This window comes from Panthera tigris, chromosome X, assembly GCF_018350195.1.
Source record: "Panthera tigris isolate Pti1 chromosome X, P.tigris_Pti1_mat1.1, whole genome shotgun sequence".
NCBI classification, from domain to species: domain Eukaryota; kingdom Metazoa; phylum Chordata; class Mammalia; order Carnivora; family Felidae; genus Panthera; species Panthera tigris.
This window is the reverse complement of record NC_056677.1, coordinates 37,749,928-37,769,544: the sequence shown is the minus strand read 5'-3', so window position 1 is coordinate 37,769,544 and position 19,617 is coordinate 37,749,928. Positions and strand designations below refer to the sequence as shown.

The window sequence follows — 19,617 nt, the reverse complement described above, 5'->3', positions numbered from 1 at the left end:
CTCATTTCATTTCATATTATTTATTTTGAGAGAAAGGGTGTGAGAGCAAGGCAGGGGCAAAAAGAGAGGGGGAGAGAGAGAATCCCAAGCAGGCTCTGCACTGTCAGTGAGAAGCCCTGTGTGGGGCTCGAACTCATGGACTGCAAGATCGTGACCTGAGCCGAAGTCGAACGCTTGATTGACTGAGCCACCCAGGTGCCCCAAGAATGTCATATTTTATATGAAATTAAATAACAAGGTGTTTAATAGGAAAAATGTCAGTGACTGTGGAAGTGAGTGGAATCTTTAAGACACAAGGCAGAAGGAAGTATACATAAACACTACTCCACTTGATGACATTGTTTCTTATTTCAGAAATTCTGAAATCATGATACTTGTAGGCTAGAATTGAACAATTATGTAAATGGATCACCACTGTTAGGAGCCAGATGTCTGTTGGAATGGGAAGTTACACATAATCAAGGGGAGGGAGGCTAGAATGATCTATGGAGACATCGGTTTGAACTGGTGTTTACCTTAATATAGACACAGGTGGCTACATATAGAAATATTAAATTAATTATAGCCACATGTACTTTCTTATTCTGTCCGAGGATTGTAGACATAAAACACCCTAACATCAACACATACACTTGGAGCAAAGATCTTGGGTTTTAAGACCGTCCTCAATAAAAGGAATTAAGACTTCAGAGAAATTATTCTAGAACGTGAGTAGGAAATATACAAGATGAGCCTACGGCCTGTTGCAGTGACGGAGAGAAAAAAAGTGCTCAAAAACAGACACACACACACACACACATACACACACACACACACACACTAATGGTTTTACTGTCAAAGGGACACAGAAGAAAGTGAAAGTACTCTCCTCCGTGGACAAAGCCAGAACACTTTGAGCCACCAATTAAGTGAAATAGAATTGAGCTGAGAGTATAAAAGAACTATCCCTGAGTCCATAATGCTACAAATACATGACTGTATAAATAAGTAAATGGGGGAGAATTGATAAACGTATGCAGAAAATTTCATTAATGTATGTAGTTACCCTTCCCTCTGCGATGTGGCTGTAACTCCCCACTCCTTATGCAAGGACTGCGTGTAGTCACTTTCTTCTAAAGATTACAGTAGGAAAAAAGGGAAAAGGAGGTAACTTTATAGTCAAGAAACCTGACAAATTCTACCTCAGCCAGGAGATGAAGGTTAATATCATGAGTGATAAGTCATGTCGATAGTATTGAATCTTGATGCGATGTGATGAGACTGTCACTTTATTTCTGTGGTCTTTCTCTCCAAAACTCATAACCCCTGTCTACCCTTGATCCTAACCAAAAGGCTGATTAGCGATCATAACCCCTGTCTAATCATTAGAAAAACATCAGACAGATCTCAATTGAGAGACATTCTATTTGACCAGTACTCCCCAAAACTGTCGAGGTCATCAAAAACAGAGTCTGACAAATATCATATGATTTCGCTCATCTGTGGAATTTGAGAAAAAAAACACATGAACATAGGGGAAGGGATAAAAAAAAATGAGAAAGGGAACCAAACCATAAGAGACTCTTAACTATAGAGAACAAAACTGAGGGTTGACCGAAGGAGGTGAGAGATGGGCTAGACAAGTGATGGCCACTAAGGAGGGCACTGGTGATGAGCACTGGGTGTTCTATGTAAGTGAAGAATCGCTCATTTCTAGTCAGTTTTACCATATGTTAACTACGATTTAAATAAAAACTTGCAATAAAAAAACGTGACAAACAACATAAAACCGGAGTCTGAGGAAGTGTCACAGTCAAGAGAAGCCTAAGGAAACGTGTCAACTTAATGTAATTGTGGCTAAATAAAATTCTCAAAATGACAAAATTGTGGGGATGGAGAAAAAAGTAGTAGCTGGCAAGGTTGGGAGTGTTGGGGGAAGGGGGGTGCTGGGAGTGAATCTAAAGAGGTGGCACTACGGGTGCCTGCGTGGCTCAGTAGGTTGAACGTCCAGCTTTGGCTCAGGTCATGATCTCACGGTTTCTGAGTTCGAGTCCTGCGTTGGGCTCTGTCCTGACAGCTCAGAGCCTGGAGCCTGTTTCAGATTCTGTGTCTCCCTCTCTCTCTGCCCCTCCCCCATTCACACTGTCTGTGTCTCTCTCTTTCAAAAATAAACAAACATTAAAAAAAATAGAGAGGTCGCACTAGGCAGGTCTTTGAGATATTGGAATGGTTCTGTATCTTGATTGTGGTCATCGTTGTATGAATCTACACATGTGATGAGATGATACAGAACTATATGGACCTTTATTTTACTATCCCTTTATTTTATTACCTAGCATAAGTTGATACAGTGGGCAGTAGGACTATGCCTGCAAGCCACTCCTATGCTGTATTGCATGTTATACTAGGACTATCAGCATTAACTTGGTCACATTGCCCACTGCACCCACGTTGCCCACTCTCCATAATCTACATATATCTCCAACTCGCTTTTCCCTTGGCTGGGTACCAGGATGCCTGCATTCATTTTAATGCCTCATGGACTCATGGGCATGTTATAATATCTCCTTGCCAGTTCTGCAAATATTCCCATGGGAACACAATGTTAGGGTTCTTCCTAGGGTCTGGGAAGGGGCCCATGTAATTGAGGGTCCCTAAATTTTAGCTTCATTAGCTTCCCGGCAAATCTACTTCTGCATTCCATGTTGTACTGGTGTCATCCCACTATTAATCATGTATGAACCCAGCTCACAAAGAGGGTTGTTGTGGTGCAGCCGATAATACTGCTGTGTATGATAAATGCTGTAGCATTGAAGGAAGAGTCAGATTTTGGCCAGAGTGCTAAGGGGTCAGGGGTGTGAAATCTAGAGAGAAGAAACCGCAGTTGAAAACCCTCCCCAATCTCAGGGCTTTGACTTTGGAGAGGCAAAGCAGAATGGGAAAGCTCCAAGTCAAGGGGATGTCTTTGTTAGCCCCATGGCTCTCAGAAAGAGATTTGTGAACCATCCAGAAAAGGAAATACTGGGATGGAACCACATGGCTTCTCCACTTGTGAATGTGAAGCTCCCAGATACTCCCTTACACTTCTGCAGCCCTGGATGCCTGTAACCCAGAGCCCAGCCTGTCTGAAATTTGGAAAAAGGCCACTTCCACGTCCTTCTGGAAGGAGTCATGGCAGGGACGTCTGCTCCATTTTACCTCCCTAGGAAAGGAGGAGGGAACATGGTCTATCCCGAAGCAACCCTATTCAGTGTTATTCTCCTGGCAACTACGTGTAGAAAGTTCAACTGGATGATAACTCCGGTTAAATCTGAGGTTTCAAAATGTAGCGTTCATTGGGATCACCAAGGTGCTTGTTTGAAAGGAATCATGTGGGCAACCCCAGGGATAGCGAGGCAGGGGGGTGCGTGGGTTTCGTTCTGAAAAACACTGAGCTTCTGTCCTTCGGGTGAGACTGGCATTGGGGACTACTTGATTCTTTCCTTTCTTTCTTTCTTTTTCTTTTTTTTTTTTTTTTGATAGTTGCCTTCTATCTAGATTGCTGGAGGGGAAAAGACTAATTAAAAACGTGGCCCCCTACTTATCTTGCTGCGATAATTGCTCTGCAAAAGCACAGATGATGTAATGGTCCAGTCCCTCGTGGTTTTCGCCTACCCTTTCTGAAGTCCCCTCTGATGGAGGGCTCCTTGGTCCTGAGACAGGATCACCCTTTCCTCCAGGGGGTGGGGGCAGGGCAGGTCTGCAGCACCCAGGGGCTGGCACACACTTCTCTGCTCTTCCCTTAACTGTCTGCCCTCCTGCACCTGAGCCACAAATGCCAATTAGGAACAGATGTAAACAGCATATGCCTGAGTGTACAAGCCGTCTGTTCTAGAAAGCACAGTAATCTTTGGCTTCCTAGTGCTTGAACTAGCGGAAATGTTAATTTTAGATCATTTCTCCTAAAAGTATATGTGCTACCTCACCAGCTGTGTGTGGTTTACAGACTCAGCATGGGGATTCACGGAGCATTTCCACATCTAAAAGGATTCTCCTCCAACTGCACAAGGCCATCAATCGAGAAGCCTGTTCCCTGGCTCAGAAGGAAAACTCTCCTGCCCTCCGATAATTCCGGGTGACTGTGTGTGCCCTGTCACAGGCTCCCTGCATGGAGAAGGCTTGTTTTCACACGGAGCTGGACTTTAGTTTGCCATGCAGTGACGCGTTCCACAGGATTTCAGGGCAGGCAGGGACGAGGGAAGCTGGAGTCGGGACTCGGGCATTCTCTGTGGACTCTGAAACTCCCGCTCTCCCGCTCAAAGCTCCTATCCTGCTGGTTGAGAGATAGCCAAATGAGGATTAAGCTAGGAGTTACTGAGTGACTCTTGCATGCTTCATCTAGTTTAACCTTCTTCACAACTCTGTAAGGCAAATCGTGTTTTTATTATCTGGGTGTCCCTAGGAAACAGAGCCTTGGGCCGGGATTTAGTGTTCACTTGCTTTCTCTAGGAGAGGCATTCTCAGAGCAGGGAGAGTGAGGGAAAAGGGAAATTGGTAGGAAAGGCTAGGAAGCAAAGCCTTGAGATTTATTACTATACTGGCCACTGTCTCACCACGACCCTTGAAGAGCCACAGCTAGATCGCCCACGAGGTCCACGTAGGCACGGGCACGGGGCATCTTGGAACAGGCTGGGTGGACAGCTCCTGTTTTGGAACATTCCATCAGAGGGATTTTGCCTGACTTATTCTATCTGCTGCCTCTCACTGGTTCACGTTTGCTCTGGGAGGGGGCGGGTATAAACGGCCTCCTACCTGTAGGTCGTTTTAATCAAGCCCCTGTAGCAGCTGTTCTGGAAGCCAGGTTCTGCGTGTTGTGGTGTGGCCTTTCCCTGGACTACAGGATTGGCTGAAAGAGTCAGAGACTGGAAACGTGTGGCTTCTCACTTCCGAGCAGCAGAGCCACGCTAATCAATCAGTGTATCAGTGGGGTCTTCGGGGAAGCAGACGGTGACATGGAAGTAGGTGTGTAGGGGTTCCCTCCTGGGGAAAGCCCCGGCCCCAGATAGGGTCTAGCCTGCCGTGCCCTGTGATTGGTTGGGAGCTGCCTCAGCCCCAAACCTCGCATGCATGTTGGCAGAGACACCAGCTAACTGTGCTCCTTGTGACTGAGGGGCAAGATCTCTCTCTCTTTTTCTTTTTTAAGTTTATTTACTTATTCTGAGAGAGAGAGAGAGAGAGAGGGAGAGAGCATGAGTTGGGGAGGGGCAGCAGAGAAAGAGCGAGAGAGAGCGAGAGAGCGGATCCCAAGCAGGCTCCGTGCTCAGTCCAGAGCCCGGCACGGGGTTCGATCCCACGAACCTTGAGATCATGACCTGAGCCTAAACCAAGAGTCGGGTGCCCGCAAGATCTTCTTTGAAGCGAAGTAAGAACGGTGAACGTCCCTGGCTGCCACAATTGGCCACAAAGGTGGTGGGAATGAAATCCACAGACAAGGGAACAGGAGTAACGTTGAGGAGGTACAGAAGCGAATCAGTCTGATAGGGGATTGCACCCATTTGATGGATAGAAGGGAGACTTGATAGGTTTTTATCAGTTATTTAAGTGTGGAAGGCTAGTCAGTATAATTGTGAAGATCTGAACTCAGTTTTAGCTGACGCGAAGGCATTTGGTTCTTTGTGCAGGTCCGGTGTCTTATGATGCTGTGGCAGGCAAGGAGTCTCACGAATTTTCTTTCTTAAAAAAAATTGTTTTTTTAATGTTTATTTATTTTTGAGAGAGAGAGAGAGAGAGTGCAAGCAGGGGAGAGGCAGAAAGAGGGAGACACAGAAACCGAAGCAGGCTCCAGGTTCTGAGCTGTCAGCACAGAGCCTGATGCGGAGCTCCAACCCTCGTACCGTGAGACCATGACCCGAGCCGAAGTCGGATGCTTAACCGACTGAGCCACCCAGGCGCCCCGAGGGGGCTAGCGAAGTTTCTGCTGGGGGAATCATGTGATGTGATTGGGTTTGTCTCCTAGTTATTATTTCTCATTTGTAGCGTCCAAACCAACTCCCTGATCTTTCTGGAGGTTTTGCAAACTGCTCAAACCTTCATGATGTATCATTTGTGTACTTCAAGCAGCTAGAGCCTGATGTATGGCCACGGTGAGGGGCCCTTGCCAGTAGAGTGCTTTTTAATAAAGATTTTATGGAGGGATTTCCAGAATTCCAAGGAAGAGAGTTTGCTAAATTACGGCGATGACCTGGCTCACAGGCAAATGAACCTGAACCCAACCCATTGTATTGTTATTCCTTGTAGAGAGCCATGGATTGCCAGGCCTTCCAAAGATCCAGCATGATTCTTTTCAAATCTCATGGTATTGTTGAGCATGAACTGAGGCAACCAAGTCACCAGGGGGTTGTGGACCCAGTGTCGGATTGTTCTCTTTGGGTTTATGAGAGCTGGGTTGTAAATTTTCTGGAATTTTGCAAATATTGGTGGCTTGGAATAGATTAGGGTAGAGTATTCACACCTTGAAAATTGGCCAAACGTACACGTTGGTCTTTCCCTCCCTCCCCATGGCTTTGCTAGAGAGCCCATTTCTCAGTGTCACCTGGAACGTACCTCTACAGCCTTTGGAATAAATTTGTGTGTGTGTGTGTGTGGTACTCTATGCAGTCTGTTTTCTGGGGTCAGATTTGATGTTTTTAGTGTGATATGAGGGCACAGAAATATGCCTCCTGCTTCCTGAATTTCCATCTCCATTGTTGCATTTATTTCTATGTCAACAAGCACCCCCAACGAAGTGGTGTTAAAAACATGTGTCATGCCTAGGGATTCTGTGTGTCAGGGGTTCGTGCTGGGCATATGGGGATGGTTTGTCTCTGCCACATCATGTCTGGGGCCTCTGTCGGGAAGATTTACATGACTAGGTGTGAATTCAGTAGCTGAGGCTGGAATTATCCGGAAGGTTTTTTGCTCACATGCCTAGAATTCCTCAAAGACCTTGGTTATCTGCAGCTCTCAAGCAGAGGAGGACACATGACCTCTCCATGTGGCTGAGCTTCTTTTTCTTTTTTAATTTTTGTTAATGATTTTTTAGTTTTGAGAAAGAGAGAGTGAGAGAGGGAGACTGCAAGCGGGTGAGGGGCAGAGAGAGAGGGAGAGATGGAATCGGAAGCAGGCTCCAGACTCTGAGCTATCATCACAGAGCCCGATGCGGGGCTTGAACCCATGAACCGTGAGATCATGACTTAAGCCGAAGTCGGATGCTTAACCGACTGAACCACCCAGGCGCCCTATGGCTCAGCTTAAAAGCATAGTGGCAAGCCCCAAAAAGCAGTGTACTAAGAGGGATGATCAGAAATTATGCGTTTAAAGGGAGCCTGGTAGAACTTTATGGCTCTTTATGACCCAGGCTTAGAAGCCACACTGTATTACTTCAGTGATGTTTTAATGGTTGAAGCATTCACGAGTATACCCAGATTCAAGGCAAGGACCTCACAAGTCCGTGGGAGATTTCATAAAGAATTTAGAGCACTGTTTTTAAACCACTCCTCCCCCCATCCTGTCCCTAATATACATCTTGTCAAACATTTTGAAATAGTGCTATTCAGGATTTATTCCTTGGAGGTAACAGTGAGAAGAAATTCTCTTGGAAATCAATACTTTATCAGTGTATCATAGGTGATGTTTTCCAATGTGATAGTCTAGAACAGGTCACAATGGACTGGAGGTTGCATAGAACATTCAGGACCTGGCGCCTGGGACAAGAAGGGGTTATGGGAGATATGTAGGGACTGAAAAATTACTTCTCAAGTTAGCATATGGTAGCCCTGCTCGTTGGCGTCATAGGGAAGAGTCCAGAGTGTGGAAAACCTATCCATTCCTCAGAAAACCTCAGAGTAAGGAGAGGCTCCTTGCCACCTTAACCGCCACTCCCTTGTGTGTCTCTATTTATGTGCCAGATTCTGTGCTGGATTTTGGGAGGCACTGAGAATGAGGGAGAACAAACACTTCTTCCTGTCCAGGAACTTTTCCTCGAGTGGGGAAATCCAGATAAGTAAATGGGCACGTGCAGTGTATTAAACGTGAGGAGAAAAGCCCGGAACGCTCTGGGACCACGGAGCAGAGGGAGCCAACCCAAACTGGGAAATGAGGAATGAGACAAGGGAGCCCTGTAGGATGAGTAGGAGTGTCTCTGGTAAAGGGTTGTAGGGAAGGGCATCTGGAAAAGGGGAAGTGTGCTGCCAGGTCACAGCGAATTACGGGGGGCTTTTTCTTCTTGCAAAGTGGCTGAGCCTGCAGTCCAACCGGGAATGGTGGAGAGGACTTGGAAGTTGATAATGGAATAGGGGTTGAATCATAGAACGTGGGCTGAGCTGTTTAAATTCTATCCTGTAGGCTATATGCTTCAGTATGATACGTAAGGATTTACCTTTTTCTTGAGAATTTTTTTAACGTTTATTTATTTTTGAGAGACAGAGTGCGAGCAGGGGAGGAGCAGAGAGAGACTGAGACACAGACTCCGAAGCAGGCTCCAGGCTCTGAGCTGTCAGCACAGAGCCCAACAGGGGTTCGACCCCATCAACCGTGAGATCATGACCTGAGCTGAAGTCGGACGCTTAACCGGCTGACGCTAATGCTTAACGCTAATCCAGGCGCCACAGGATTTACATTTCACGGAGATCGCTCTGGCTAAAGTTTGCCAAATGGCTTAGAGTGGAAAAGGTATGAAGGTAGAGATACTAGTTATGAGGTCCTTTGTGCTAACAGAGATTATGCATAATTCTATTACTGCAGTAATACAGGTAATGGTGGTGAGTGTGTAGACAGGAGGATGGATTCCGTGTCTATTCTAGAGGTGCAATTATCTGGTGTTTGTGACTGATTAGATTTGAGAACTTAAATCAAGGGAAATCTAGGATGGCTGGGAACAGGGGTGATAGTGTTTTTCAGAGAAACAGGTAATACACGGGATGGAGGGAGACAGAGGAGGTAGGGATAGTAAGAAATGAATGCAGGTCTAGACCTATCACTTGAGCCCCTTATAAGGCAATGAGATGAAAAATATGGGGAGGGGCGCCTGGGTGGCTCAGTGGGTTGGGCCTCCGTCTTCGGTTCAGGTCATGATCTTGTGGTTCATGGGTTCGAGCCCTGCATCAGGCTCCCTGCTGTTCTCGCGGACCCCATTTCAGATTCTCTGTCTTCCTCTCTCTGCCCCTTCCCCACTTGAGTGCCTCACTCTCTCTCAAAAAAGAAATAAACATTAAAAAATATATATAGGGGCGCCTGGGTGGCTCCGTCGGTTAAGTGTCCGACTTTGGCTCAGGTCATGATCTCATGGTCTGCGAGTTTGAGGCCCGCGTTGGGCTCTGTGCTGACAGCTCAGAGTCTGGAACCTGCTTCATATTCTGTGTCTCCCTCTCTCTCTTTGCCCCTCCCCCACTTGTGCTCTGTCTCTCTGTCTCTCAGAAACAAATAAATGTAAAAAAAAAAAAAACGAATGCCAAGCGCCAAGTTATTTATATAAATATATTGGGAGGCGTCTATAGTAACAGATTTCAGAATCATCAGTATATAGTCCTGCTGTGAATGAATCCACAGAAATTGATGAATTTGCCTAGAATGGGAATAGAGTGACCAGAAAAATGGTTCAAGGGTAAAACCCCACAGGGCAATGATTTTAAGAGAGAAAGTAGTAGTAGTAGTAATAATAATAATAATAATAATAATAATGATAGAAATCATCTATAGTCTCTTATTTTACCAATAAGCTCTTTTCCAGTTTTATTTGCTTTCATGATTCCATAAGTAACCTTTTAGTTACAATTTTAATATATATACACTGAAAAATGTGCCTGTTTATGAATGTTTAAGCATATTTCCACATACATACATAGACGTTAGGACTGTGCTTTTAAATGTCTCCGTAATATCCCATTATATGGTAATACTATAATTTGCCGTCCATTTTTTTAGTGGTTACTATTTAGACTTTTCCTGAGTTTGCTAAATGGAATGTTTATATTCATAGTGAGTCTTTTCAGTCACTCCTAGAGTTAAGGAAATTCGTGACAAATTTGTATAATTTCGAAATTTCAGGGTGACCTTATAATACAGTGAATCCAAACCTAGCTCAAGATTTAGCTCATTTATGTCTTTGATTTTAAAGACTGTCAGAGTTGAAATTCTCTATTATCAGGGCTGTGACATAAAATAGACCCTTTTGAAGGGGTTTATCATTAATAATACTAGATACAAATCCATACTTCAGAGAGTCTCGTTGTTAATTCTGCTGGTCGGATGTTAACTTCTCAGTAGGTCACATTAACTCATCATTTTTTTTTTTATCTTGTCTTTTGTCTAATAAAGAGTTCACATTAGAGTAGCAATTTTAGCCTTGCTGTTCAATATTTTGTTTGCTTGAGATCATATTCTTAGTGCTACCTTCAGTCATGTATGAGCGCATGCATGCTCTCTCTCTCTCTTTCTGGCAGAAAGTACTTCTATCTCCTTTAACCACTATATGAGGGTTCGTTTAGTTAAAACTTGCTGATATGACCCATTTGTCTTAATAACTGTGTGGGTGCAAACAGCAATCCAATGCAACGTACTGTGCTGTGTAACCCATCGTGGGAGGCACCGTCCCTGTGTGCAGTCCCTGACTTTAGACTTAGGTAATGGGTATGGGTGCCTCATAGTAAAAAGTGGTACAGCCTCTTTCCTTCCTTTATAATTCATACATAGATATAACTAGAATTTCTAATATTTTTCCCTCCCCCCTACTTCCTACTCCAGGGTCCAATTCCAGATCCCACATTGGATCATATTGCATTCCCCTTGAGTGTGAACACCCTACTTTTGAGACCACTGCTCCGAAAGACATCTCTGGTCTTTGCACTCTTAACAAGCTTCTTCTGTGGGTGACTGGGTGGCTCAGTTGGTTAAACGTCTGACTGGCTCAGCTCATGATCTCACGGTTTGTGGGTTCTAGCCCCGTGTTGGGCTCTGTGCTGACAGGTAGGAGCCTGGAGCCTGCTTTGGATTCTCTGTCTCCCTCTCTGTCTCTCTGTCCCTCCCCTGCTCACTCTCTGTCCCTCTATTGAAAATAAATACACATTAAACAAGCTTCTTCTGTTGTCTGCATCAAGCTTCTGCTGTCTAGCAAGTTCCTGGGACTAGTGGGGTAAAGCTAGTTCATTCCATGGAGTAAACAGAGCCTTTGGATAAAAAGAAAGCATTATTGGGGCTCTTGGGTGAATCAGTCAGTTAAGCGTCCGACTTCGGCTCAGGTCATGATCTTATGGTTCATGAGTTCAAGCCCCATGTTGGGCTCCGTGCTGACAACTTGGAGCCTGGAGCCCACTTCGGATTCCGTGTCTCCCCCTTTCTCTCTGCCCCTCTCCTGGTTGCACTCTCTCTCTCTCTCTCTCTCTCTCTCTCTCTTTCAGAAACAAATAAACATTAAAAAAGCTTTTTTAAAAATAGAAAGCATTATTATTAAATACAGTTTTTCTTCAGAAATCTGTAAAAATAGTAATAGCAATCTAATCATGACTGCACAAGTGTATAAGATTACTTACAATGCATCGTATCGTGTTGCCAGTTAAGAATCACTGATATGTAACCAACCTATTGATATAATTAAACACCGATGTTTTCAAGTGCATGCAGCCCTGTGAACTTCGTTGGTGTAGTTACTAGACCTCACCTGAGAGCTAGACCATTTTTCTTTGCCTTCATGGTTTGTTTCCTTCTCTTATTCATTGATTCATCCATTCATTCTACAAGGTGTTAAAGAGTGCCTTCAATAATAAATAAAAGCTAATATTTATTGATTTAGTTGCTTTGTTCCAGTCCCTGTTCTAAGCACACTGAGTATATTAACTGTAACTCTCACAATTATCCTTAGGGAGATTTTCACAGGCCTCATGTACAATCCCTAGTCGCCACAGGTATTTTCAAATAACCTTGAGTATGCCGGTTCATAAAACCTTGGTAAGAGGGAAGCCACAAACCAACAGTCTGGTCCTGCTGCAAAGCCTTTTCTTGAACTCAAAACTGGCAGTCTTCTGGGTTAGCTGGCAAATGGGTCTGAACAGCATGCCCCAGTGTGGTAGTTGGTTGCTAAGATTGAGTAACAAGCTGTCCATGGCCATTCAGCTAGGAGATTGCTTCAATAAGCTAAGGACCATGCTAAGCTGTGTAAGTAGAGAAAGTCACATCCTGGTCTAAAGGAGCTCCCAGATACGTGGGATAGAGAAAAAGATGATTGCTCTGCAGTGGGGTATATGTCTATGATAGAGGTAAATATGGACAGCCTTGAAATCACATCGGAGACTGACCTCTTTAGATTTTGGAGACAACTACCACCACATTTGGGCATGTGCTCCTGAGGTATCCTTTCTAAAATCTTTATTAATTACAAATGGTAATAATAATCTTATGGGAAAAATGCCGCAGATGTACGAGTAACTGATCAAAGTGACCCTCACCAGTAATAAACACATGTTGACAACATGTATTCCTGCAGAAGATGCACTAGAAAGGCACAACAGCTCTGTTTCATGCCCCCAAGTACAGAACCTCAGGAAAATCATGAGGAAACGTCACATGAACCCATATTGATGGACATTCTATCAAATTACTCTTTCGTAGTGTTGTCACTATTCTTTAGTGTTCTTCAAAAGTGTCTAGGTCCTGAAGGCCAAGGAAAGAAAGACCTGAGGGGCTCCCTCAGATTGGAGGAATTGAAAAAGTCATGGAAACTGAATCCAATATGGGATCCTGGAACAGGAATAGGATTCGAGTGAAAAAACTGGTAAAATTTATTTACTTATGTATTTATTTAAAATTCATTTGAGAGGGAGAGAGGATGCTAGTGGAGGAGGGGAGAGAGAATCCGAAGCCAACTACGCAGTGTTAGTGTGGAGCCCGACGTGAACCTCGAACTCACAAACCATGACATCATGACCTGACCCCAAATCAAGAGTCAGATGCTTAACTGACTGAGCCACCCAGGCTCCCCAAATTGGTAAAATGTAAATGAATTTGGTAATTGTGTTAATAGTGTATCATTGTCAGCTTTCTAGTTTTCATAATTGTACTATGGTTATTTAAGATGGCAGCATTGGAGGAAGCTGAGTAAAGGGTATATGGGAACTCTTTCTCAAGCAGAGTCTGAGAACTTATAGACCCCTGAGTAGGGTATGAGAATGTCAGTTGCTCTACATTCTTGCCGTTCCTTGATATTATCTGTTGGTATTTTATATTTATACTTCCATGGTGACTAATGACATTGAGCACATTTCTTTTAATATTTACATATTATTGGCCACTTGGATTTTTTTAACCTCCTTTTAAAGTGTTTACCCATATTCCGATTAGGTTGTCTGTCTCTTAAAAGTTTTCAAGGAAGGAGTAGTTTGATATGTCCTGCATTATAGGAGAGCCTTTATTTTTGTTTTGGTCATGATCTTGGTTAATGTATTCTCTTATAATGAATTTCAGATTTCAAAAACATCCTAGGCTTTCTGGCACTAATATTGACTGAATTGCTATTATTTTGAAATAGTTATAATTAAATTTATAATTAATATCTGTTGGTTTCATCTTTCCAATGTTGAACAAGTGAAAAATGGGAACCAAATTCTTGAGTACTTTGTACTGTTAAATATATTATCTAATTCAATATTCACAAAACCATACATCATAATTATTACCATCCCCAATTTACACTTGTTATAAACTGAGGCATAGAAATATTAAATAAAGTTGACCAAGGCCACAGATAGAAAAATCAGGATCTCAGCCTTAAGCCATTCGATGAGTTTATTTTGTGAATGCCATTCCAGAAACTGAAATTTATTTGGTTGTGATCAATGACACAAACTACTTCGGTACATCATATCTAGATAATATTTGTTATAAGAGTGGGTTCATTCCTCCTCTAGTCCAGATCAATGGTTTCTTAAAATGTTTGGTTTATTGGGGCACCTGGGTGGTTCAGTCACTTAAACGTCCAACTTCAGCTCAGGTCATGATCTCACGGTTCGTGAGTGTGAGCCCCGTGTTGGGCTCTGTGCTGACAGTTCGGAGCCTGGGGCCTGCTTTGGATTCTGTGTCTCCCTCTCTCTCTGCCCACCCCACTTGTGCTCCGTCTCTCAAAAAAAATGAATAAACATTAAAAAAATTTTTTAAAAATATTTGGTTTATGGAACCTATGAGGGACGAGTGTGTGTGTGATGTTAAGGAATTTGACAGGTATATACTAGGTTTCCACCCTGCTTGGTGGTGAGATCTTCATTGAAAGGAATGTAGCGTGTTAGCTCTGACATAGAAAGAGCTTCTGAGTAATCATACTCATCTTTAAAAAAAAAATAATTGGGGCGCCTGGGTGGCTCAGTCGGTTGAGCGCCGACTTCGGCTCAGGTCACGATCTCGCGGTCCAGGAGTTCGAGCCCCGCATCGGGCCCCTGTGCTGACAGCTCAGAGCCCGGAGCCTGTTTCAATTCTGTGTCTCCCTCTCTCTGACCTTCCCCCATTCATGCTCTGTCTCTCTCTGTCTCAAAAATAAATAAACATTTAAAAAAAAAATTAAAAAAAAAATAATTGAAGAAACTGAAAAATCAGTGAGTTGTTTTGGACCTATCCAAGAACTAAGGTGACAAGACAAACAAGAAATATGGGGAGACAAGTGACTAGAGCATAACTGGCAATATAATCTTTAATTGCAGTAGGAGCTACTGGTACAATAAAGTAGTAGGAACACAAATAGGAATTTTGATGAATCACTGGAGACAGAGAATACTAGCATGAGAGGGGAAAACATTTCCTAGGTGGTTCCCACACTTTCCTGGGTTTTATCTCTAGGAACCCCACTAAGTCTTCATGATGAAGGGCCAAGAAAGATACCATCTTGCCTCTGGCAAGAGGAGGGGAAATGAACTACTGAGAAATTGGTCCAGAACATTCTTTATTATTATTATTTAGTTTATTTAGTTATTTTTAGAGATAGAGAGACCAAGTAGGGGAGAGGCAGAGAAAGAGAGAATCCCGAGCAGGCTCCTCACTGTCAGTGCAGAGCTTGATGTGGGGCTCGAACTCATGAGCTGTGAGATTGTGACCTGAGCAGAGATCAAGAGTTGGACATTCAACAGATTGAGCCACCCAGGAGCCCCAGCCTAGAGCATTCTTGGGCTCCTCTCCAGGAGAAAAGACTACCAACATCTTATCCCACCCGGGGGATGGGCAGCGCTCCTTCGGCCCCCTCTAGCTGTCCTGTCTCACCTAAGAAGGGCAAAAAAGCTAAAGAACACTTGTGAAACTCACAGCCCAGAGATATTGACCCAATAAAATATGGAGATTTAAGTATAGCAGTGTAAAATTCTCTTCAGTCTCCATAGTTTACCACCACTCCAACAGGGCTCCAGCATAATAACAGGATTTTAGCTGAAAGACTGTCAAAACACAGACGTTTTGTAAAGAGGCATATTTAGGGAAGCCCAAATACAACACGAGAGACAAAAACTTAAAATGCTCAGTTAAAGCCAGAGAAGGCAGAAAAAGAAGGGAGAAAAAAAAAGGAATAAGAGCAACAAAGAGAAAACAGTTATAAACATGATAATTGACTGTATCAATAATTGAAATGAGAAAGATCTAAATACACCAATCAAAGGAAAGAGATTGTCAGAGAAGATACAAAAATAAGATCCAACGATATATTGTCCACAAATATGCCACTCGATTTTTTAAAACGTTGATTTATTTCTTTGGAGAAAACTTGAGTGAGCAGGGGAGGGGCAGAGAGAGCGTGAGGGAGAGAATCCGGACCCCCTACGTGGGGCTTGATCTCTCAAACCATGAGATCATGACCTGAGCCGAAATCAAGTGTTGGATGCTTAACCTAATGAGCAACCCAGGCACTCCCTCCAAAAAAACCCTCCACTTTAAATATAAAGAATAGGGTATATGAGAAGTAAAGGATTGGATAAAAATTTATTATGCTAATACTAATCAAAAGAAGGCCGGAGTAGCTATATTAGTCCCTAGATTGAGAAGAAGCAGAATTATCATGGATCAAGCGAGAAGTGATATGATAAAGGAGTCCATTCTCCAAGAAGATATAAGAACCCTTAATGTGCATGCACTTTACAACAGGGTACCAAAATACGTTAGTTAAAAACTGGTAGAACTAAAAAACTGGTAGAACACATGCCCCCCAAGTCCCCGCTAAAAGTGCTGCTATTAACACTTCCATTGCAACAAATGATAGGTTGGAGAGGCAGAAAATCTCTAAGGCTGTGGATTAGTTAAGACTAATGCTAAATAGCATTATCAATCCACTTGATCTATTTGGCATTTATAGGACACTCCACCCAGGAAGAGCAGAAAACACTTTCTTTTCAAACTCACACGGAATATTCACCTAGATAGACCATGTCCCGAATCACAAAATGCACTTAATCAAATTTAATATGGCCAAAATCCTATGTACGTCTCAGGCCACAATGAAATTAAAGTAGAAATCAATAAGAGAGTGATAGCTGGATAGTCCCAAAACATTTGAAAGTTAAACTGCATGCTCCTAAATAACACACAAGTCAAAAAGTCTTGAAACATTTAAAAATATTTTTAACTAAACGAAAATGACAATAGAACTTAGTAAAATGTATGAGGTCTAGTGAAAAGTGTTTGAGGAGAATTGATAGCCTTAAATACATATTATAAAAGATGGTCTAAAGTTAGCAGCGTAACATTTCACCTTACAAAACCAGAGAAAGAGGAGCAATTTAAGCCTAATGCCAGCAGAAGAAAAGAAATAATAAAAATTAGTGTGGAAACAAATGAGAAAATCAACAAACTCCAAAACTGCTTCTTTGAAAAATCACTAAAATTAATAAATCTCAAGTGAGGCTAACCGTGAAGAAAGAGAAAACATAAATTACCGTTATCATCAATGGAAGATCAGTGAACAGTAGCTGATCCTGTGGATATTGAAAGGATAATAAAGGAATGCTATGAAAAAAAAAAAAAAAAAGGAATGCTATGAGCAAGTCTAGGCCCCTAAGTTTGATAATATCCATTAAATGGAAAATTCCTTGAAAGATAAAAACTACTAAAATGCTTATAAGAAGACACCGATGACTTCAACACCCCCACATCTACTAAAAAGCTTGAATTTATAATTAGTAGCCCCCCCCCCCCGAAACAAAGAGCTGGGACTAGATGGTTTCACAGATTCCTCCAAACATTTAAGGAGGAAATGATACCAATTCTCCACAATCTCTTTCAGAAAATAAAAGCAAAAGATGTGCTTCCAAAATCATTCTCTGAGCACAGCATTACTGTATTACCAAAACCAGATAAAAGCATTATGAGAAAAGAAAACTACATACCAATATCTCCTATGGACATAGATTCAAAATCATAAAATGTTAGCAAATGAAAAATATATATATAGAAAGGATTATATTTCACAAACAAATGGGATTTACAGGTATACAAGACTGGTTCACAGGGTGCCTGAGTGGCTCAGGTCATGATCTCCTGGTTCGTGAGTTCAAGCCCCGTATCTGGCTCTGTGCTGACAGTTCAGAGCTTGGCGTCCTTGTCTGATTCTGTATCTCCCTCTCTCTGCCCCTCCCCCACTCATTGTTTTTTTTCTTTCTCTCTCTCTCTCACTCTCAAAAATAAAATAAACGTTAAAAATAATTTTTTAAGAAAATCAGTGAGTCTAATTCACTACATCAATGTGCTAAAGAAAAATCACGTGATTATATTAATTGACACGGATAAAGTGTTTTTGACTAAATGCAACACTCATTCATAAAAATCACTCAGCAAACTAGGAATCGAGGGGACCTCTTGCAGATTGATAAAGAACATCCTACAGATGACACCGTATTTAATAGTGAAAAGTAGACCCTTTAATATCAGAAACAAAGTTGAAATGTCTTGTCACTACTCCTCTTAAACATCATAATGGAAGTTTTGGCTTGTTCAATAAGACAGGAGAAACAGAATAAGAGAGGGAGAGAAGGAAAGAAAGAAAAGGCACATAGATTTGGAAGGAAGAAACAAAACTATTTACAAATGACCTGATTGTCTATGTAAAATCACCCCCAACACATTTACCCCCCCCCCAATACCAGAACCAATAAGAGAATATGGAAAGGTCATAGGACATAAAGGTAATATCTTAAAGTCAATTGCTTTTCTGTATACAAGCAAGGAACAATTGGAATTAGAAATTAAAATAATGCCAATTATAATAGCACCAAAAAATTAAATAGATAGATAGATAGATATAATAAATGATTGAATAAATAAACAGGAAAATAAATTTGTGCCGAAGAATTCCAGAATTTATGTAATACTCTATCCTAAAAGAGGTGGAACTTAACTCTTACTCCTCAATTGTGAACTGTGCAAGTTGATCTTGCAGAGGGCAGTACTGCAAGTGGGGAATAAAAGAGTAATTTTCCAGTGGAGAATTTTTTTTAAGTTGACTTATAGGGTGAGAGGAAGGACAGAGAGAGAGAGAGAACGAGGGACAGAATCCCAAGCAGGCTCCTGTGCTGTCAGTGAGGAGCCCGATGTGGGGCTAGATCTCACGAACCACAAGATCATGACCTGAGTCAAAATCAAGAGTCGGACCCTTCGCCAACTGAGCCACCCCAGGTAGGTAACCCTCTGGTGGAGAAATTTGACAAATGCTACCTGAGCCACGTGATCAAGATCCATACTAACAGTGAGAAGTCATGTTAATAGTATGTACCTTTGATATGATGTGATGAGAATGGCACTTTATATTTGTGGCCTTTCTCAAAGTACTACAACCCCAGAGTAATCATGATAAATTTCAGACAAATCCCAACTCCGAGACATTCTATAAAACATGTGGCCAGCACTCCTCTAAACTGTGAGGGTCATGAGAAACAGGGAAAATCTGAAAGAAAAAGAGGAACGGCCAAGAGGAACCCAAAGAGACATGATAATGAACTGAAATGTGGTGTCCCTGGAGGGTGTAGTGAAACAAAAGGAAATTAGGTTAAAACTAAGGAAGTCTGAATGAAGTATGGACTTCAGTTAATAGTAATGTATTGATATTATTCTTTTAATTATTACAAATCTATCAGAGCAATGTAAGATGTAAACCATAGGAGAAATTGGGTGCAGAGCAAATGGTAATTCCGTGTACTATCTTCACATTTATTCCCTTTAATTCTAAAAATGAACTGTATTAAAACAGGGGTGTTGGGCAGGGGGATGGGCTAAATGGGCATTAAGGAGGGCACTTGTCGGGACGAGCACTGGGTGTTAAACATAAGTGATGAATCGCAAAATTCTACTCCTGAAACCATTACTACGCTATATGTTAAATAGCTTGGATTCAAATAAAATGAACAACAAGCAAACAAAAAAAATAGTGGGGCACCTGGGTGACTCAGTTGGTTAAGTTGTGTAACTCTTGATTTCGGCTCAGTCGTGATCTTGAGTTTCTTGAGTTCGAGTCCCTCATTGGGCTTTGCACTGACTGTAGAGCCTGCTTAAGATTCTCTCTCTTTCTTCCTCTGCATTTCTCCCCCACTCGCACGCTCACTCTCTGTCAAAATAAATTAATTAAAAAAAATAAAAATAAAAAACCAGAAAGCAACGAATCAGGGTTTGGCACAT

At 42.2% G+C, this 19,617-nt stretch overlaps 1 protein-coding gene across 1 annotated transcript in view; it reads right to left on the bottom strand.

Annotated features, from left to right (window-relative positions):
* The window catches only part of LOC102965112 (60S ribosomal protein L28-like), a 176,475-nt gene that overhangs the window by 108,396 nt on the left and 48,462 nt on the right, over positions 1-19,617 (bottom strand).